This window comes from Dasypus novemcinctus, chromosome 12 (assembly GCF_030445035.2).
Source record: "Dasypus novemcinctus isolate mDasNov1 chromosome 12, mDasNov1.1.hap2, whole genome shotgun sequence".
NCBI lineage: Eukaryota > Metazoa > Chordata > Mammalia > Cingulata > Dasypodidae > Dasypus > Dasypus novemcinctus.
This window is the reverse complement of record NC_080684.1, coordinates 50,242,995-50,265,840: the sequence shown is the minus strand read 5'-3', so window position 1 is coordinate 50,265,840 and position 22,846 is coordinate 50,242,995. Positions and strand designations below refer to the sequence as shown.

General features: G+C 39.1%; 1 long non-coding RNA gene across 1 annotated transcript; it reads left to right on the top strand.

The window, feature by feature from the left end:
• The first annotated feature begins 6 nt into the window (after positions 1-6).
• On the top strand, positions 7-22,099 carry LOC111760751 (uncharacterized). Its single transcript, XR_002794356.3, has 3 exons — positions 7-566; positions 6,328-6,367; positions 22,033-22,099. It is a non-coding gene; the product is annotated as an uncharacterized lncRNA (long non-coding RNA).
• Positions 22,100-22,846: the final 747 nt, after the last annotated feature.

The window sequence follows — 22,846 nt, the reverse complement described above, 5'->3', positions numbered from 1 at the left end:
GCCGCCGCGGGGAGGAAGGGCTGCTGTGCGCGGGGGTCCTCTGTAGCTTCAGCTTTGGCCCTCCCGGCGGGTCGCAGGCCGCACGCGTGAGGCGCGCCCCTGCCGGTCGTTTCCCGTTTAGCGTTTCCGTCTCGTCTTCCCCCGCCGCTTTGGCCACGCGTGGGCTGACTCGTTGGTGGGCGGAATCGGGTATCGGCCACACCCAAGAGCGGGTACTTCCCGACACTAGCAGCTTAGAGGAACGTGAACGGGTTAGAAACCCTCCAGAACCTCCTATGACCAACGCGGCCCAATAGATGACTTTTAATGCAAGCTGTAATTCAGTTACTGACGCCACCAAAGTGTTGATGTTCGGTATTCCTTTGTGCTGAAGAATGCAGCAGAGCGCACAGTTTACACACCTAGAGCTCAGAAGAAGCCTAGGCCAGGACAGTCTTTTCATCCTAGAGGTGGCTTTTCTCTTGATCTGGCGAGTCTTTCGTCCACTGGTATCTTAACTCAGGTGAACTCTTTTCAAGTTTACCCTGCCAAAGCCAGTAAACAAATCGATGATCCCCAGACAACAGGTTTGTACTCTGTGCCTAAATTAGCAGGATTTATATGAATAAAATAAATTGCTTACTTAATGCATGACTTGGGCAGTTTAGTGACTTTAAATTTACCAGTAGGTGGATTTTTGATGTCATCTCAGGGCACACGATAGTACTCTGTGCCAAAATGCCTAATTGCAAAACAGGCGGGGTTATGATGGAAATTCCCTTAACAAGGGAACTTACCAACGTTAGGCTAAAGTATAGCTACCCTTAGTACAAGAAACTTAGAGACTTTTTTTTTTTTAAGGGCACAGTGCTTAGTTGGTCTCTTTGGATTTTTATAAATTTTTTATTTTATTAAAAAATTTTTATCCCCCGTCCCCCCCCTCCAGATGGCTCCTTGGTCTGTTTGCTCATCTTCTTTAAAGGGCACCTGGAACCCAACCTGGACCTCTGAAGGTGGGAGTCCTACGCACAATAGCTTGAGCCACATCTGCTTTCCAGAGCCTTTCTTGAAACCTATTTTGATGGGCAGAGAGATCTGGAGAGTAAAAAGTGCAGGGAAAAGTAGGGATCTGGAGTCATTGAAGGCTAGCCTTATTTACTTCATAGTTTAACTGGGCCCTGTACAAATTATTCTTGAAATAAATTTTCAAGAACTTTTGTAATTGTGGAAGGTTAATGAAAAGTGTGATTTATTTCACTCCTCTTAAGTATACATAAATTGTAACATATATACAAAATAGCATTTTCCATTTTAACCATTTTCAAGTTACAATAGAGTGGTTTACATTCACAATGTTGTGCTACCATCACCACCATCCATTAAAAAACTTTTCCATTACCCCAAACTGTACATATTAAGTAATAACCCCCATTCCCTGGTACTCTGTAGTTTACCATCTGTCTCTATGAATTTGCATATTCTAGTTTTTTTATATAAATGAGATTATACATTTGTCCTTTTATGTCTGGCTTATTTCGTTCAACATGATGCCTTCAAGGTTCATTCTTGTCTCATGTATTCATTCCTTTTTACGGGTGAATCATATTCTGTTGTATGTATATACCACATTTTCTTTATCCATTCATCTGTCATTGGACATTTAGGTTGCTTCCATCTTTCGGCTATTGGATACAATGGGGCTCTGAACATTATTGTACAAATATCTGAGTTCCTGCTTTCTATTCTTTAGGGTATATACCTAGAAGTGGGATTGCTGGTCATATGGTAATTCAATATTAAGCTTTCTGAAACTCCAAAGTGTTTTCTACAATGATTGTACCATTTTATATTGCCAGCAACAATGCACTAATGTTCCTAGTTCTCCACATCATTGCCAATGTTTATTTTCCATTTTTAAATATAATGGTTGTGCTAGTGGGTATGAGGTGGTATCTCATTGTAGTTTTTAAAAATGTATTTTTAAATTATTTTTTAGGCGGTGCCAGGGAGTGAACACAGGACTTTGTACATGGGAAGTAGGCACTCACCCACTGAGCTACATCTGCTCTCCAATAAAAGTTGCTTTTTTTCCCCCCATTTATTTGTTTGTTTGTTTTTAGGAGGTACCGGGGATTGAACCTGTGACCTCGTACGTGGGAAACAGGTGTCATTATAGTTTTGATGTTCATTTCCCTAATGGCTAATGATGTTGGGCACCCTTTCATGTGTTTATTGGCAATTTGTGTATCTCCTTTGGAAAAATATCCATTCAAGTCTTTTGCCCATTTTCTACCTGTGCTGTTTGTTTATTTTTGAGTTGTAGGAGTTCTTTATATATTCTGGATATATTAAATATTAAACTCTTATTAGACATATGGTTTCCAAATATTTTCTCCCATTCCACTGGTTGTCTTTTCATTTTCTTTTTTTTTTTTTTAAAGATTTATTTTATTTATTCTCTCCCCTTCCCCAGTTGTCTGTTCTCTGTGTCCTTTTGCTATGTGCCCTTCTTTTTGTCTGTTTCCGTTGTGAGTGGCATAGGAATCTGTGTTTCTTTTTTTATTGTTGTTGCATCATCTTGCTGCGTCAGCTCTCTGTGCGTGCGGCACCATTCTCGGGCAGGCTGCACTTTCTTTCGCGCTGGGTGGTTCTCCTTATGGGGCACACTTCTTGCGCTTGGGACTCCCCTACGCTGGGGCACCCCTGCGTGGCACTGCACTCCTTGCGCTCATCAGCACTGTGTGTGGGCCAGCTCCACATGGGTCAAGGAGGCCCGGGGTTTGAACCGCAGACCTCCCATGTGGTAGACGGACGCCCTATCTGCTGGGCCAAGTCCGCTTCCCTTCATTTTCTTAATAATGTCCTTTGAAGCACATTAAATTTTGAGTAGGTCCAATTTATCTGTTTTTCCCTTTTGATGTTCATGGTTTTGACGTAAAGTCTAAAACTCCATTGTCTAGTACAAGGTCCTGAAGATATTCCCTTTTTTTTCCTCCTAAGAATTCTATAGTTTTAGCTCTGAATTTAGGATGTTGATCCATTTTGAGTTGATTTTTTTATATGGTATAAGGTAGGGGGTCCACTTTTTTTTTTTTAAATATTTGTTAAGCACTTACTATTTTTTTTTTTAAAGATTTATTTTTTATTTATTTAATTCCCCTCCCCTCCCCCGGTTGTCTGTTCTTGGTGTCTATTTGCTGCGTCTTGTTTCTTTGTCCGCTTCTGTTGTCGTCAGCGGCACGGAAGTGTGGGCGGCGGCATTCCTCGGCAGGCTGCTCCCTCCTTTGCGCTGGGCGGCTCTCCTTATGGGTGCACTCCTTGCGCATGGGGCTCCCCTACGCAGGGGACACCCCTGTGTAGCACAGCACTCCTTGCACGCATCAGCACTGCACTTGGGCCAGCTCCACACGGGTCAAGGAGGCCCGGGGCTTGAACCGCGGACCTCCCATATGGTAGACGGACGCCCTAACCACTGGGCCAAAGTCCGTTTCCCCGGGGGTCCACTTTTAATCTTTTCTATGTGGATATCCAGTTCTCTCAACCCATTTATTGAAGAGACTATTCTTTCTCCATTGAGTGGACTTAGTACTCTTGTCAAAAATTACAGGAAGCGGATGTGGCTCAACTGATACCCCATTACTTTGCTGAATTCGTTTATTAGCTCTAGTAACTGTCTTTGGGATTTTCTCTATATAGGATCGTGTCATCTAAATGAAGGAAAGTTTTACTTCTTTCCAGTCTGGATGCGTTTTATTTCTTTTCCTTGCCTATTGCTATAACTAAAATTTCCAATACAATCTTGAATAGCAATGGGGAGAGGGGCATCATTACCTTATTCCTAGTTTTAGGGGAAGCTTTCAGTTTTCTAAGTGTTTTTTAATCCAGAAGTGGTGCTGTCTTTTATTAAATGCTTTTTCTGCATCAATTGAGATGGTCATGTCTTTTTTCCCCTTCATTCTATTAATGTGGTATATTACATTGATTTCTTTATAATGAATCACCTTCACATACCTGGGATAAATCTCACTTCATCCTTTTTTTTTTTTTTTTCCAGGTATCAGGGCCAGGCATTAAACCTGGGACATCTTATGTAGGAAGCTGGTGCTCAACCACTGAGCCATATTGGTTCCCTGAGTTGGTTATTTCATTTGTTTTCTTTTGTTTGCTTTTGTTTTTAGGAGGCATCAGGGATTAAAACCAGGACCTCCTATGTTGGAAGCAGGCTCTCAATTGCTTGAGCCACATCCGCTCCCCATAGTCCCCTTTTAATACTCTGTGGGCTTGGTTTATTTTTTTGTGTGGTGGATTTTCACATCTATATTTGTAAGGGATATTGGTCTGCAGTTCTCTTTTCTTGTGATATCTTTATCTGGCTTTGATTTTAGGGTGATGCTGGTTGCATAGAATGAGTTAGGAAGTGTTCCCATCTCATCAATTTTTTGGAAGAGTTTGAGCAGGATTAGTGCTAGTTCTTCTTGAATGTTTCATAAAATTCACCAGTGAAGCCATCTGGTAATTTCTTGATCTCTTAAATTAAAAAGAAAGAAAGAAAGAAAGAAATGGAAAAAATAACCTCACAAACCTCTTTTTATGCAAATTCTACTAGCAGAATGCTCTGGGTTCTGGGCTTCTAGGTTTTTGGCTTTGTCACAGGAATTTAAGGACATGTCATAGGGTGGGCAAGGGGGTAAAGAGTTTATTAAGAAACTAAGAAACAAGAAAAGGAAGAAGTACGTACCTGAGGCATGGGTGTGGTTTGTGCTACACAGTGAGACTGGCGAGTGGGGTCTCAAGTTAGGCCTTTTAAACCCTCTTCTCCTCCCATTTCCTAATGTTGGGGAGGGGCCCTAGCTGTTTGCTCTTTCGATTGGTTGCCTTACAATCCCCAGGCGACCAAGGAAGAGGCCTTTTGTTTGGACTTATCCAGAACCAATGGGGAGGCCTATTTGGAGTTATCCAGGGCTTCCCAGAAAGAGTTCCAAATGGGACCTCATGGCCAAGGTCTTGGCAGGGTCTTTCTGGCTTTGTTCTTTTTTTTTTTTTTTAAGATTTATTTTTATTTATTCTGCCCCCCTCCCCCCCACTGTTGTATGCTTTGTGTGTCCATTTGTTGTGTGCTCTTTCTGTGTCTGCTTGTATTCTCATTAGGCGGCTCTGGGAACTGGAGGCGATTACTCTCTTGTGCCACCTCAGCTCCCGGTTCTCCTACATTCTTATTTTCTCTCCTCTGTATCTGTTGTTGTGTCATCTTGCTGCGCCAGCTCTCCCTGTTAGCCAGCACTCCTGCGCGGGGTGGCTTTCTTGTGTGGGATGGCCTTCCCACGCAGGGCGCCACTCCTGCACGGGGCGACATTCCCTGCATGGGCCATCACTCCACGTGGCCCAGCTTGCTGTGTAGGCCAGCTTGCCCTCACCAGGAGGCCCTGGGCTTCAAACCCTGGACCTCTTATATTGTAGACAGGAGCCCAATTGATTGAGCCACATCCATTTCCCTCCAACTTTGTTCTTAGTAGTGACCTTCCCTATACTAACCTGCCTCAGTTCAAAAGGCGAATTTCAGAGCAATGTGTTAGAATTATTACAAATTCTGAATGAGTGAATGAATGAATTACTAATAAATTCAATTTTTGTTAACTCTGAACTCATGGAAACAAATATTACCTGTGGATAATGTGGGCTTTTGAATGTGTATGTGTGTTTGTTTTGCTTTTGTTTGTTTGTTTGTTTTTGAACTCTCCTTGACTTTTGGGCTATTGATTTTGTTTTTAAAGGTTTATTTACTTTATTTTTCTTTATTTATCCCCCTCTCCCCCAGATGGTTCTCTTGTCTGTCTGCTCATTGTTTGCTTGCCTTCTCCAGGAGGCACTGGAAACCAAACCCAGGACCTCCCACATGAGAGGCAAGTGCCTAACGGCCTGAGCCACATCTGTTCCCTGTAGGCTGTAGTGTCTGCTGGCTGTGGCATCTGTTCATTGCGGTGGAGGCGGCATCTAGCTTGTTGCAGTGGGGATGGCATGTGCTTGTCTTCTTTTTTTAGGAGACACCAGGACCTAAACCTGGGACCTCCCATGTGGTAGACAGGCACCCAACTTGTTGAGCCACTTCTGCTTTCCTGATTTTTTTTTTAAGAGAAAATTGGTTTTAGAAGATGAAAGCTAAGATTATTTACTATTAGGGAGAATGTGTAAAATAGTTTATTTTAATTAAAAGTACATTTATTTCCTCCTATTAAAGTGGAAGTCATTGAACATGTATTTATTTTTTTAATTAAAAAAATTATTTCTTCCCCTACTCCCCACGAGATGGCTCCCTCATCAGTCTGGTTGTTGTTTGCTTGTCTTCTTTAGGAGGCATTGGGAACCAAACATGGGACCCTCCATGTGAGAGGTGAGTGCCCAACTGCTTGAGCCACTTCTGCTCCCTGCTGGTTGTGTTGTCTGCTGGTTGTGGCATCTGCTTGTTGCGGTGTCTACTTGTTGTGGTGGTTGTGCCGTCTGCTGGTTGTACTGTCTGCTCTTTGTGGCAGTTGCAGCATTTGCTTGTTGCAGCATCAGCTTGTTGTGGCTTCTGCTGGTTGTAGCATCTGCTGGTTGATTGAACCACATCCACTCCATTGCGTGTATATTTTTTAACTACTGTCTCTCAGAAGATACCAGCATCTGCGTCTCTGATATACTTTTGAGTTTGACCCTCTTGTTCCTATCTATTACCTTGACACCTTTGCCTGGATAATCCACTGGAAACTAGAACTGGTCATGTATGCAAATTAATCTCATCATTCTTGTCACCAAACCAATTTCTTGTCCATTTCCTTTGTTAGTTATATCACTATCATTTAAACTAACAAGTCTTCAAGCCTAACTGTTCTCTCTCTGCTTCTTCTCCAACTGTCAGTCAAATAGGACTTCTGTTAGATAGTAATTCAAGAAAGCCTTTGGCAGTTTTTCCTCCTTTCCCTTTCTAAAACCATAATTCCCCTCTCAGTTCCTGGACCTTTGCAGGACCTTCCTAAATTTCTTTCTGCCCTCTACTCTGTTTCTGCTGCAATCCACTCTACACATTGTTGCCAGCTGAATTATTTTACAGCATATTGAACAGGTCACTGACTTCTGCAAAGAGCTTTCAATTGTTCCCCTTTCTACCAAAATAAAGTTAAAATCCTTGTTTCTCCCTCTTCCTTTTCACGTAAAACTGGCTTACAGACAAAGTGGACCCTTCATCTTGCCCAAAACTGTGCTTTTCCCACCTCTCTGCTCTGTGTATGTGATTTCCTCATCTTGGAATGCCCCTTCTTTTTCCATCTTGTTTTGTAAATATCCTGCCCACTCTTCAAGTTCCATCTACTTTCTCCAAGAGCATTTTTTTTGATACTTCCAAACTAATATGGTCTCTTCTCTTCTGAATTCACATAACACTTTATTGCTCCTTTCCTTTGTCACTGTGTTCTACCTTCCTACTAGAACAGGGATTGGCAAACTCTTTCTGTAAAGGACCAGAAAATAAATATTTTAGGCTTTGTGGACCATATGGTGTCTAATGCAATTGCTCAACTCTGCCTCTGTAGTCCAAAATCAGCTGTAGACAATATGTAAAAAAAAAAAAAAAATGAGCGTGGCTGTGTTCCAAAAAAACTTTATGTGCATTGAAATTTGAATTGTATATAGTTTTCCTTGCCACAAAATATTATTCTTTCTTTTTTGTTACTTATTTAAAAATGTAAAAATCATTAGCTTATGGCAGTAAAAAAATAGGTTGCAGGTTTGGTTTAGCCAGTGGGTTACAGTTTACTGACCCATGTTCTCAGAGATGGTTTCATGGGCATGTGACTTGTGCAAGTGCACAGAATCCTGTGCTTCAAGGGTCCATGCTTGGCTTAATGCTCTGTCGTCATCTTTAAATAATAATTTTTGAACACGAGGACCTGTGTTTTCATCTCCCACTGGAATCTGCAAATTATGTAACTGGTCCTACCTGTACTGGAGAATAAAATGTATAAGATTAGGATGTGTGTTACTCATAGTTGTCCCTGTTGGCCTCTGGCATGGTTCTTTTCACATAATAGGCATTCAAGATATAGTTGTTGAATGTTCTATACCTAAGGCACCATGGGATAGTGGAGCATATGAGAGGCAGAGCTCAGTTCCACCACTTAGCAGCTGCATGATCTTGGGCAAAGTTCTTAGTCATGTTGAGCTTCAGTTTTCTCATCTACAAGATGGAGTAATAAGCTCTGCCTTACAGAAATGTTGTGAGATAATGTGTGGAAATTTGTCACTATCTCAGCCCTTGGGACTAGAAGAAACTCAGTGTTAGTTTTTTCTCTTTTAGAAGATGTGAATTAGTGTGTTCACTCATAATTGTTGCTGTATCTAATTTGATACAGTATTTCTAATTTTTCATGTCATTTTCTTCCTTAAAATTTTACTTCAAATGCCATCTCTACTTCATTAATTTCATCTTAAAATTCCATTTAACTAGAGACCTTACTGCCAATTCAAAATTAGATTTTTTTAAAAATCCAAGTTTTCAAGTTTCTTTAACGGTTAATGGTTATTAGTATTAACAAGAGTCATGCTGTTTAACCTCCAATTGAGCATGGTTATCAGTGCTATTGATGATGACTAACCTTAAATATTATTGCATTATTTCATTTAAAGATGAACAATATTGAAATTTAATACTTTAAGGGACTTTTCTTACTGGATTCCCACCCCCACCCCCCCGCCCCGTGTGTGTATGTGTGTGTGTGTGTGTGCACACTGTGATACATAAATACAGTTCTGCACCTTTGTAACAGCTTGTCTGGCTGGGGTTGGAAGTTGAGAAAGATAAAAAGCCTGCTTGTTGGATGCAAAAGAGGAAAAATCATGACTTAAATCCCTACTTGGTTTAATTTTGTTTTCTGTTTCTTAGGGGTTTTTTTGGTTTGTTTTTTGTCGTGGATTGTGTTCCAAACTTGAGCCAGTCATTTTATAAATTCTAGCACTTAGTCACATAAGAGAATAGGTAAAAGCCTATAAGGCCATTGCCATTATGGGGAAAAACTCAGAATATAAACCACCTTATATTCTGCTAGGGTAGTTTGTGTCCTCTATGATTTCTGGTTTTGGGAAACCATATACTTATATATAAGGAAAATGAAGCAGATTGTTTTCTACCCAGTGTAATATCCGTAATAACTGCTTGTCTCAAGATGTATTTCAAATTCTGTCTGTACTCTAGTCTAGCAGTTGTGGGCTTGACTACTAAACCTGCCTACCACATTAAGTAAATCTACAGTTCTGTAATTATGTCACTGTCATGTCTACGTTGCAAGGAATTGAATATACTTAAAATTCTCCCCTTTCTCGATCCCTAGCTGAGAAAAACCAAACAAATGAAAATGACATTGCCTGAGCCATCACACAAATAACTGTTAAAAGCAAAAAAAAAAACATTGAAAAGGAACAACTTCATGAAATACTCCCTCTGGTGAAATTTTCAAAGGAAATTTTAATTAAGAAAAATTTCATAAGCCACTTATAAGTACTTCTCAATATCTGAGCCCTTCCCAAATGAAATGGCTAATATAATCATGCCAAAGATGCTCAAAAGTTACACATTTCCACAGATGTTATCATTAGGATAGTACTTAGCTTCTGATCCCAATTATCCACAAGTCCTGTGTATGAATAACATGACTTAATAATAATTAACAAATTCTAAGAGAGGAATTAATGATTCATTTACAGATGAGAGAGCTTAGGCTTAGGAAGATTAAGTGCCCGAGGCCACATTTAAATATGTGGGCAGAGTGGAAATTTATATCCTAGGCTGTCTGTCTTCTTTTGGTATCATGCTGCCCTAATTATTCCATTATTAATGTTGTCCTTTCAGCTAGAAAAACTTCTCCTATCTCTTTTGTATTTATCTAAATCTTAATCATTCTTCAAGACTCAGCTAAAGTCCTACCTTCCCGATAGAATTTTCCCTGATCTGGTCCGTCCACATTGACTTCCCCCTTCTCTGAATTTCTGTAATATTTATTGTCTGTAGCGCTCACTTTGCATTTACCATACATTACCTTACTTAAATTGCTTTTGTCTTATCTTCCTCCTGGGATCACTGAGAATTAGGATGCTTCTTTTTACCTAGCATAGAGCCTGGCATCACTTATGAGAAAATGTAGTTTGGAGGGTTTTGCTAATCTTAGTTATATTCCCCATGTGGCTCTTAGTGGATTTGTGACCTCTGGTAGTTATTTTACCTCTCCAAGTCTCTTTTTTTTAGGCTTATCTTTAAAATGCATGTAACAATATTTATAATGTAGGGCTTTTCAAAGGATTTAAATAAAGAGTCAGTTATAAAAATGGAAGTAATACAGAGGAGTAAGGCAGTGGACTGGCTCTGGAGTCAGACTGTTAAGTGTTGAAATACAGACTCCCTTCATCTTGGGGAATTTACTTTTTGGTGTTTCAGTTTCCTCATTTGTGAAATGAATGTAATAATATAACCTACTTTATGGGGTTACTGTGAGGATTAAATGAGTTAAAGAAAATAGAATAGTATCTATCATAAAAGAAGCACTCAATAAATGTTACTATCATAATCTAACATATTCTCAGTAAACGTTGGTTCTTGCTATATCCCCTGGCATAATACTACTTTGTGCAAACATAGTAAGAATTCAAGAAATGTTTGTTAAACTTTTTTGCTTTGCTTAGGACAAGTCTTCAATTAAGTATTGGTTGTGTTCTAAAGTTTCTTTATGTTGGTAGTTTGTAACTTGAAAATAGGTGATGAAACCATGCTATAAGGTTTATAGCATAAATATCTTTATTTTTAAAGATTTATTTTATTTATTTCTCTCTACTTCCCCCCCATTATCTGCTCTCTGTGTCAGAGAGCTTGCATTGTCAGGCAGTACTGGGAAACTGCATCTCTTTTTTTTGTTGTTGTGTCATCTTGCTGCGTCAGCTCTCTGTGAGCAGCTGGGCAGGCTGCGCTTTTATCACATGGGCGACTCTCTTTGCGGGTGCACTCCTTTTGTGTGGGGCACCCCTATGTAGGGGTGTCCCTGTGTGGCACGGCACTCCTTGCTCATGGCAGTACTGCGCATGGGCCAGCTTACCACACAGGTCAGGAAGCCCTGGGTATCAAACTCTGGACCCTCCATATGTTAGGTGGATGCTCTGTCAGTTGAGCCATGTCTGCTTCCGCTTCCGGCTCAAATATCTTTAAATATGACTTGATTACATAAGTGCTAAAAGTACTATTCCAATTATTGTTAATCAGCATTTATGACACTGTTTCCTTGGCTTTCAGCACCACATTCTCATGGTTTTCCCGTTTTCTCTCTGACTACTCCTTCTAGTCTCTTTGGATTCTTTCTCCTGGCATTTAAGGGTTGGAGTCCTTCAGAACCTGATTCAGGGTCCTTTTCTTCTGGGTGGTTTTAATCATTCCCATGGTTTACATGTAATTTAAATGCCAAAGACTCATAGATCTATAGAGCAGTCCAGAGTTCTCTGCAGAGCCCACATATATGAAGCCAGTTGCCTCCTGGAAAGCTTCCCTTGGTTATCTCCCCCAAACTGCTCTTCCTCCAGGAATCTTCATATCAGTAAATGACGCCAGCTCTCTAAAGCAGAAACTTGACACTTCCCTCTACCTTATGCCACAGATCAAATACTTTACCAAGTCCTGTTGATTCTACCTCCCAGTTAACTCAAATCTGACCACGTTTCTCCATTTCTACTTTCTGACCGGCTTATGTACTTTCCCTTTTAATTCCTACCTCCCTTAAATTGTAGCCTTGATTTTTTATAGCCTTTTATTGTGGAGATTTTCAAACATACGTAGAAAGAACAGTTCAATGAACTCCCATGTACTCATTACTTAGTTTCAACATTTATCCTGTTTGCTAATCTTGTTACGTTTGTCCTTTCCTTCTTTTTTTCCTGGTTGGAGTAGTTTAAAGAAAATCCTGGGCATCATTTTATTTCACCTATAAATAATTCAGTATGCATCTCCCACAGATAAGAACATTTAAAAATATAAAACCATGATGCTGTTATCACACCTAACAAAATTAAAAATGACTCCTTAACACAATCATGTTTAAAATTTCCTCAGAGATGATATTTTACTGTTGGTTTTGTTCAATTCATAATCCAAACAAGTTCCAAACATTACATTTTGTTGCTATGTCTCTTAAATTTCTCTTAATCTCTAAAAGTCCCTTCTCCCTTTGTTGAGTGATCTTTTTTACTTTATGATGTGCCCTTTCTTATCTTTCAGCTTCTGTATAATATGGTACCACTTTAGATCATTACCTTCATAATCATTCTTATGCATTTATATTATACATCTTTATTTATAAATACAAGACTAAGAAGGTAAGGACTTCCTTTACATTCACACATCTTTAGATTATCTGAAGAAAATATGGAAGATGGATTTAAAACTGTTTTTCATTCATTCCAAAATGCAGACATGGAGTACAGTTGTTAAGTACTAGAACTTTATATAATTACCATTTAATTCATTCAAAAGTCTTTTGAGTTGGGTATTTTTATCCCCATTTTCAGATTAAGAATCAGGTTAAGGGAGGCTAAGTAAGAAATCTCAGGCTTCAAAGTGATTCTAAAGGAGGGCAGGATTAAAGCACAGTTCTCTGTCCAGGGAGCTTTTGGTGTTTCTATCTGGCAGGGCTGTTACAGTAATGAAGAAAACAAAGCATGGTAAGTAGGAAAAAAAAATCTACCAAGGACAGTTCTGGTATATGCTTTACCCAGATTTAAAAAAGAAAAGAAAAGAAAAACGAAAAGAAAAGAAAAGAGAAGAAAAGAAAAGTATGAGTCCTATCTGTGGGAGGAGTAAACTGCATCTAGTCCTTTTTTTTTTTTAACAAATCAATTTTATTGATACATATTAATGAAGCATAAGTCCATCCAAAAGTATATAATCAATGGTATTTTGTATAATCACATAGTTGTGCATTCATCACTTCAATCATTAGCAGTGCATTATCATTATTCCAATAATATATAATAAACAAACTCATCACCTCTCAATCTCTCTATGCTTCTCCTGCAATACATAGCTGCTATTCTGTTTCTGTTTCTCTAGTTGTATTCATATTTTGTAAAAACAGTTTTATATATGCAATATTACCCATGCTCATACTTCAAATGACATTTTACTATGTTACATAGTCCCATGCTACTTTTTTAGCTTTCCTTCTAGTAATATACTTGTCCTTAGACTTCCCCTTTCAACCACTGTCATACCCATATAATAGCTCTGTATTCACAAACACCATGATGGACTCTCACCTTTTCTATTCATTTCCAAAGATTTTCAAATAATCTTTTTTCCAATTCTGCACAGATTAACCCTCAGCTTTCCATTCTCTACCCTCATTCTATTTTCTGGAGACCTATATTCTAGTTATTAATTCCATGTATGCTCACAATATATTTAGTTCATAATAGTGCAACCATACAGTATTAGTTCTTTTGTGTCTGGCTTGCTTCACTCAACATAATGTCCTCTAGGTTCATCCATGTTGTCATATGCTTCACGACTTCAATTCTTCTTACAGCTGCATAATATTCCATTGTGTGTATACACCACAATTTGTTTATCCATTCATCAGTTGATGGACACCTGGGTGGTTTCCATCTTTTGGCAATCATGAATAATGGCGCTATGAACATCAGTGTGCAGATGTCTGTTTGTGTCTCTGCTCTCAGTTCCTCTGGGTACATACCCAGTAATGGTATTGTCAGGTCACATGGCAAATCTATATTCATCATTCTTAGGAACTGCCAAACTGTCCTCCACACTGGCTGTACCATTTTACATTCCCACCAACAGTGAATAAGTGCTCCTATCTCTCCAAATCCTCACCAACATTTAGTTTTCTGACTTTTTAATAGTGGCCTTTCTAATGAGTGTGAAATGATATCTCACTGTAATTTGGATTTACATTTCCCAAACTGCTAGTGATGTTGAACATTTTTTCATGTGTTTCCTCCCCCTCCCCCCCCCTTGTATTTCTTCTTTGGGCAAGTGTCTTTTCAAGTCTTTTGCCCATTTTTTAATGGGGTTATTTGTCTTTTTATGGTTGAGTTGTTGTATCTCTTTATATATCATGGTTATTAAACCCTTATTGGATATGTGATCGCCACATATTTTCTCCCATTGAGTTGGCTGCTTTTTCACCCTTTTGACTAAGTCCTTTGAGGTGCAAAAGTGTTTAATTTTGAGGAGGTCCCATTTATCTCATTTTTTGGTTGTTGTTGCTTGTGTTTTGGTTGTAAGGTTTAAGAAACTACCACCTAACACAATACCTTGAAGATATTTTCCTACATTTTCTTCTAGGAGTTTTATGGTTGTCCCTCTTCATCCAGTCCTTTTGCTTTAAGATGAATATACTCAAGACAATAATTAATCAGTAGGATTCTGATAAAAGTTGGTAATTTAACAGTGGCAGGAGCAGCTTTCTAGAGGGCATTTATCTCTCAGTGCCCTGTTCTAGCTGATCCTCTCCATTTCTTTCTTTTTTTTTTTTTTCAAAAAATTATATCCTTTTGCCTTTTTTAAGACTGACTTTAACATCCCTAATATGCTTATACATTTCCTTCCTGCTTCACAATAGACCTCAGAACCACAACTCTTTTTTTCACTAGGATCCTTTTCCCCTTCTGACTGTCCCTATCTAAATTCTTCAGTGGCTTGTCATATCCTTAAGGTCCAATAAAGCATGTCAGAAGGCCTAGATAGCCAAGGGAGGGAAATTATGTTTAGAATTTATTTTTCCTGAAAAAATCTGTCTGCTCACCAGTCTGCCTGGATATCTATATTTTGTTTTCCCCCAATTAAGAATTTATCCCATGATATCTACCTTTATCTAAGCCATGAGCCCCTCTAGCCTCCTTTATGTGCTCCCCATGCTACTAGCTTACAATGACACAAGAATCCTCTTAATGTTTATAGGTTCAGAATTGCTTCATAAATGGAGATGTACACACATACACACACACACACACAAAACAAACAAATGAAAAACAAGACCAACACAAAAAGAAGAAATGTATTTACATTGGTTAAAAGGTTGGACTGTGGGGCAGAAACCCTGGGTTCAAATATAGATTCCGTAGCTTATAAGCTCTGAGAACCTGGGCTACTTACATATCTTAATTTGGGAATTTCTTTATCTATCAAATGGGGATAATAACATCTACATGACAGGCTTGTCAGAATTAAATAAAACAATCTATTTAAGATCATTAGCAAAGTGCCTTGTATATAGTAAGCACTCAATGAAGATTAGCCACTATGATTTTATTATCATTTATTTACATCTAGCCTCACTTTAAAGGTTTCGTTGATAGATTTCCTCATGGGTCTTTAGAAATTCATTCCAGATTTAGATTTCTTAATTATCCATTTCCAGGGGGTGCATGTACAAGGTACTGAAATAATTATAAAAGCATTCCTTTGTATTAGGGAAATGAAATTGCCAGCTACTTTCCCTTAACTGTTAGGAAGTAAGTAGCAAGGAAAATAATGTTGCTTTTTAAAATATTCTGAAGTGTCAGATAGCTTTTCAACTGTTTGGTAGTATTTTCTGTATATCCCAATAGATATAAACCACAGAATAACTACAGGAAAATTTCCTCTAAACTAACTCTTAACTCTTCAGAAAGTAGACACTGAGTATCTGATGACCTGAATCATTACAGAACAATAACTGTGAAATGTCTCCATTTTACCCTCAGAAGCATGATCCCTTTTTTAAATCTTTGTGTGTGTGAGAAACATTGGAAAGAACTATGGAGTTGACTGTTTTTTGAAAAGGTAAATCTGACTAGTATAGGTAGGGCATATGCCAGGTTTTTTACAAATGAATCCTCCAATCAATGCATTTTAAAGACAAGGAAACAGGTTCTGAACAGGTATATGACTTGTCTGTGTAAAAGCTGAGCTGGGGTTGAATCTAGGTTGCTTTGGCTTCAAAACCCATGCTCTCCCAAACCAAATTAGAACTTGCACTTGTTACTGTCACTGGAACTAGTGACATTTTGGAGCCGCTGCAGGTTCTTAAATCACCCACTGGAAGTACTGTTATCACTCAGTGGAATTTCATGGTAGCTCTTTCCATGCCAGCCTGCTCTCTGCACAGGGAAAGAAGCTATTGCTTAGAGACAATGAGTAGGAGGGGGTACAGAATACTCCTGTTACCCAGAAATATTGCCCAGAAACATTCCTTTTCCTCTCTTATCTGACATGAAATGGCCATGATTAAAGCCATTCTTGGTTTAGGAAACAAAAGTATCATTGTCTTCAGAAATGCTCTGTAATAGTACACATACTTTCTAGAGTAAGAAGGGGAGAAGAGATTGTTCCATTAGCACAGATTAGTTTATCAGATAAGCTAGTTGTCTCCTTGGCAGGCCTAGAAAGCCTGTTCTAGGCAAGAGATACTTGAAAAGCAAGTGTCTCCTGTGCTCAGTGAGTGAGGGCTCAGTGAAGGCAGCACGTTTGGATAGGGGTCCTGAAACGCGAATAGAATGGGGAAGCCTGTGGACCCCAGGAACAGACAGTGAGCTTCAGCCATGGGCTGCGTGTAGTAGTGACATTTTTTTGGTTACAAGTAACAGATACCAACCTGAGCTAGCTAAACTAATGGCATTTACTAGAAACATGCAGAGGCATCTTATGGAATCATAGAATTATTGAACAGCCAGGCCTCAGTAAGAGAGGAGCCAAGGAAAGTCCTGGGACTACAGCAGCAGTTCATAGGGATTGCAGTCTACAGCTCTCCAGTGACTTGACTTGGTTCCCAATCCCAATTTTTTTGAAGCCTCAAGTAAGAGTGAGAATATGATATACTCAGCTTAGGTTATTTTCAAAGTTGTCTTAATCAGCAAAGGCTGCATGTGGGGAGCAGAAGGGAGAGGTCCGGTGGGAAGTTTGCACAACAGAAACAGAACCCTCCCTGTGGGCACATCAGCCAGTTTTCAGAGAAGGGGAGGTTGGGGTGAAACTATATTAGATGCCTACCACATACTGTGCAGAAACAGATCTTACTTTGGGAGTAGTTGAGGGCAGGCTTTGGGGCTAGATTGCTGAGCTCAAATCCTATTTCTGCCACTTCCTGGGATGACTTATTTGAGTATTCTGTGTGTCTGCTCACCTCAAGTGTGGTGATAATAATAGTACCCGCTACATGAGTGTGTAAGGGTTAAAGGAGTTAATACCTGCAAAGAGCATAAAATGGTACCTGGTGGACAGTAGTCCCTCAAGATGAATACGCATTATTATCTGGCCTTTGGGGAATAATGATATTTACTGAATTGTCAAGTGGGTCCATCTAACTTAAAATACACACTGGGGCTCTTTTTAAAAATTTTTTTATTTTTTAAAAAAGATATTTAGATTACATAAATGTTACATAAAAAGGGGATTCTCATATGTCCCACTCCCCACATCACCCACATTTACCCAAATTAACAACATCCTTCATTAGTGTAATACATTTGTTACAATTGATGAACACATTTGGAGCATTGCCACTAAGCATGTTATTGCATTTATATGCTGAGTTTGGCTTAGAGAGAAGCTACACTTTAGCATCAAGAAGGCTCTCAGGAGATAACACTTAGGCATCCTTTAATACTAGGCTAAGTTTCAATTTCAAGAGTAAAGGTTCATTAGCATAATCATCAATATCAAGGGTCCATCAGTGGGCCATCCTCCTTCACTAGCCATTGCCTCTGTACTTGGGGAGCTTTTGCTATTCCATTAGAGAATGTGGCAGAGCTCCCCAGGAGGGGAAGTCAATCTTCTTTCAGTTATTGTGTGAACCTCCATCCACCATGACAATGTCCCATGAATATCTGAACACATTTATATGCCTTATATGTATGCCCAGGTGAACCTCCTCCCTTGTATCCCCCATCACTGACACCCCACACAAATGGTCCTCCCCTGGGGCTCTTTTAATATGTATGTTTATGAAAAAGATAGAGGAGAGCAATTGGATGATCACTTTGTTATGAAATACCTATGTAGTTAACTTAGACATATATGTATAAATTATAAAAATATTTTGGCTATAAAAATTTAAGAAAAAACAAACAAAAAAAGGAAAATAGATGATTTAACACTAAAAGCAAATTCATAAAAGAAAAATATGATAAATTGGACTTGATCTAAATTTAAAAATTTTCTCTCCAAAGGGCACCATTAAGAGAATGGAAAGCCAAACCACAGCCTAGGAGAAATACTGAAAATTACATATCTGTAGTTTGAAGGACTGGTATCCAGAAAAAAGAACACTTAAAGTCAATAATAAGAAGCTGAAACTACATAATTAAAAAATGGGCAGAAGATTTGAAAGACACTTTACCAACAACTACATGAATGGCTAGTAAGCATATGAAAAGATGCTCAACATCTTTAGTTTGGGAAATGCACATTAAAGTCATGAGTGGCCCCAACCTGATCAAGATGGCAAAGTGAGATGCTTCACTGCTCCATCCCCACACAGAAACTTTTGAACAACTGACAAGAGTGGAAAGAATTGTTTTTCTCAGAGCTCCAGAAAACAGTTAGGGGATTGCAAAATCAGGGTGAGTGCCAAAACAAGAAAAAGGCTACTTAAAAGCAGTAGGATTTCATGGCACCCTGTCTGGCATCTCCCCTCCCCCTCCCCTGTTTGACACAAACTGACCCATGTTCCCAGTGTGGATCCCTGGTCCAAGTTTCAGAGGGAGAAGAGTAACCTTCGTGCACATGCTGGGAGCATGAACATATGGCCCAATCTGTCTGGTGGTGGCCTGAGGGACTCACTGTCCCAGAACTTGCCTTGCATGATGTAGGAGAGTAGTCAAGTCATGCTGCCTGGGGTAAAGGATTGTTGACAGTGGGAAGTACAGTGCAGTGTCTGGGTCCACAAGGAAATCTTTTTCTAGGGAAGAGGTGATATTCAGAACTGTGTAAGCAGGGGAATTCCAAGACAAGAAGCATGCACAGAAAGGATCAGGGAGGCTTTGGCCTAGAGCTATTCTTTTTTTTTTTTTAAAGATTTATTTATTTATTTATTTAATCCCCCCCTCAGTTGTCTGTTCTCTGTGTCTATTTGCTGCGTCTTGTTTCTTTGTCCGCTTCTGTTGTCGTCAGCAGCACGGGAAGTGTGGGCCGCGCCATTCCTGGGCAGGCTGCACTTTCTTTTGTGCTGGGGGGCTCTCCTTACGGGGCGCACTCCTTGCGCGTGGGGCTCCCCTATGCGGGGACACCCCTGCGTGGCACGGCACTCCTTGCGCGCATCAGCACTGCGCATGGGCCAGCTCCATACGGGTCAAGGAGCCCCGGGGTTTGAACCACGGACCTCCCATGTGGTAGACGGAAGCCCTAACCACTGGGCCAAGTCCATTTCCCTAGAGCTATTCTTTACTCTCATTGTATGGATAAGCCCTGAAAAAGCACACTTGCACAGGTCAAGCTGTGAAAATTGGGAGAAATGTTTTCTTTTTTTCTTCCGCCTCCTCCTTCTCTTCCTTCTTATTCTTTTTTTTGGTTGGCTCTTGGTCATCAAGGAACTCTCTATCATAGCACTAGATGGTTATAAGTTAAGGTATAGAAGCCTCAAGATCTCAATTCCAGCAACAAAACATCGTTAAAATATCAAGATGTCCAGGTTTCTTTTTTTTGCATTGGGGGTTCTAAAGGAAAGCAGAATGTTTTATCATGATTTTTGCTTCAGTGACTTTGGGACAAATTAAAAGTCCTGAATACTGGGGAAAAAAAAGTCCAGGTTTCAACAAAAGATTACAAAGTATACAAAGAAACAGGAAGTGATATCCCAGGCAAAGGAGAAAACAAAGCCCTAGAGCCATCAATGAGGAGGACCAGACCTGCGACATACCTGACAAAGTCTTTTAAAAAAATGTTTCTAAATATGATCAAAGAGCTAAAGGATAACAAGGGTGAATAACAAACAGGAATCAGGAAATCAATAAATGAACGCAGAGAATAGCAGTAGAGAGATGGAAATTATGAAAAGGGAATAAACAGACTTGAAGACTATAGCAACAGGAATAAAAAATCCCTAGAGGGGTTCAACAGCAGACTGAAGTGGCAGAAGAAAGGATCAATGAACTTGAAGACAAGAAAATTGAAATCATCCAGCTTGAGGAGCAGAGAGAAGAAAGTGTGAAGAATATTGAACAGAGATTAAGGAACCTTTGGAACACCATCAAGCATACCAATATATGCATTGTAATTGTCCAGAAGGAGAAGAAAGAAAGGGGCAGAGAGACTATTCAAAGAAATAATGGCTATAAACTTCCCAAATTTAATGAAAGGTGTGAATACACACATCCAAGACACTCAATGAACTCCAAACAGGATAAACCCAAATAGACTTTCACCATACCATGTTATAATCAAACTGTGGAATGTCAAAATAAGGAGTAAATTCTGAAAGCTACAAGAGAGAAGCAGTGTGTCACATAAGGGAACCTCAAGATTAAGTGCTGATTTCGTAAAGGAAATCATGGAGGCAAGAAGGCAATGGGAAGAAATATTTTAAAGTGCTGGCAGCAAAAAACTGCCAACCAAGAATTCTGTATCTGGCAAAACTGCCTTTCAAAAATGAGACAGAGATTAAGACATTGTTGGATAAACAAAACCTTTATCACCCCTAGACTCGCCCTTCAAGAGATGCTAAATGAGTTCTGCAGGTTGAAAGGAAAGGACAATAGACAATAGACTGAAGTCACATGAATAAATGGGGAGATCTTTTAAGGATAATGACAGGGGTAAATATAAATGCCAGTATATATTGCATTTTTGGTTTGTAACTCTAACTTTTACTTCCTACAGGGTCTAAAAGGCAAATGCAAACAATATAATGATAGTTTTAGACTCAAATATTTCCATAAATATGTAATTTGTGAAAAGAACATTAAAGGGGGGGGTTGGAGAGGTATTGGAACATAGTTTGTGTATGCTATTGAGGTTAAATTGATATCAAAACAATTGAGTTTGTTCTAGGTCTAGAATATTAAATTTAAGCCTCATGGTAATTGCAAAGAAAATCATGGAGAATATGTAAGCAAGTCATACAGATAGAAATTAGAATACAGGTTACTAGGGGTGGGGGCCAAGGGAAATGAGGAGTTAATGCAAAATGGGTATGGAGTTTCTATTTGGGGAGATGGGAAAATTTTATTAATGGAAGGGGGTAAGGGTAATGCAACATAGTGGATGTCAGTAATCCCACTGAATGGTTAGATGGGAAAGTTCATGCTGTATATATGTTCCCACAATAAAAGGGGAAAAAAAAGAGAAACAACCAGCTACAAAAGAGGCAATGACTATTAAAGGCAATACATGATCCTGGATGAGATCTAACAAGGAAGGAGAGAAGACTCAGAAGTATGTCATTGGGGCATATGAAAAGATTGGAATATAGACTGTAAGCTTTATATCAATGTCAAATTTCTTGAACTTGATAATTATACTTAAGGTGGATACATAAGTGAATATCCTTGTTCTTAGGAAATGTACATGACAATATTGTGTTCAAGGAGCATGATGTATACAATGTACACTCAGGTTCAGAAAAGATATTGGTAAGACATAAAAATAGGTAGATGGTTAGGCAGATAGATGGACTGATACATTGTTGGGTGGATTGGAGCAGCGGATGTGGCAGGTGTTCAACTGGGTGGATCTGTATGTATGGCTGGAAGGGGGTATGTTGGAGTTCTTATATGGGGTTTGTATTTTTTTTATAACTTTCCTCTTAGTATGAAAGCATTTAAAAATACAAAGTTTAAAATTAAAAAATAAATCATGAGATACCACTACACACTCAATAGCATGGCTCTGATTCAAATGACTGACAATGCCATGTTGGAGATATGAAGAAATTGAAACTCTCATACATTGCTGGTGGAAATGTAAAGTGGTGCAGCCATTTTGGCACATAGTTTGGCAATATCTTAAAAAGTTAAACATATATTTTCTATATGACCCAGAATTTCTACCCCTAGGTATCTACACAAGAGAAATAACATATGTTCATGTGCTGGTTGAGCCCTGAATTTCAGCAGAGTTGCACTACCTATTCTCTAGTTCATTGGACTTACCCAGGACAACTAATAAGGAGATGACAATGGACAACGCCCATCCCAAGGAACAGAGAGTGTCTGCAACTACAAGCAAGATAGGCCCAACTGTCTGCCCCATGGGATCTAAGCCCCCTCTCAATTTGAAGCAGAGTGGGCATCACCATCCCCAAATCCTCAAGATTGGGGAATGAACAATGGACTAAAGTAGTCTTATTATTATTCTACTATAGACTTATTATTATTCTAACAGTGGAAGAACTCTTATTATTGATGTAAAGGCAGTGGCCATCAGAGGTTCTGAGAGATGGAAGAGGGAAGAATATGTGTAATATGGGGGCATTTTCAGAACATTGAATTTGTTCTGCATGACATTGCAGTGATGGATACAGGCCATTGTATATTTTGTCATAACTTACAAAATTGTGTGGGACAGAGTGTAAGCTGCAACGTAAACCGTAGTCTATGTTTAGTAGCAATGCTTCAATAGGGGTTCATCAATTGTAACAAATGTACCACACTAATGAAGGATATTAATGTGGGAAAGTGTGTGTGTGGGGGAAGAGAGTGGGGCATATGGAAATCCCTTATATATATATATTTTTAATGTAGCATATTTTTGTAATCTAAAGATTCTTTAAAAATAAAAAATTAATTAAAGGGAAACATGTTCACACAAAGTCTTGTATGAAAATGTTTATTTAGCTATTATGTATAATAGCTAAAAATTGAACACAAT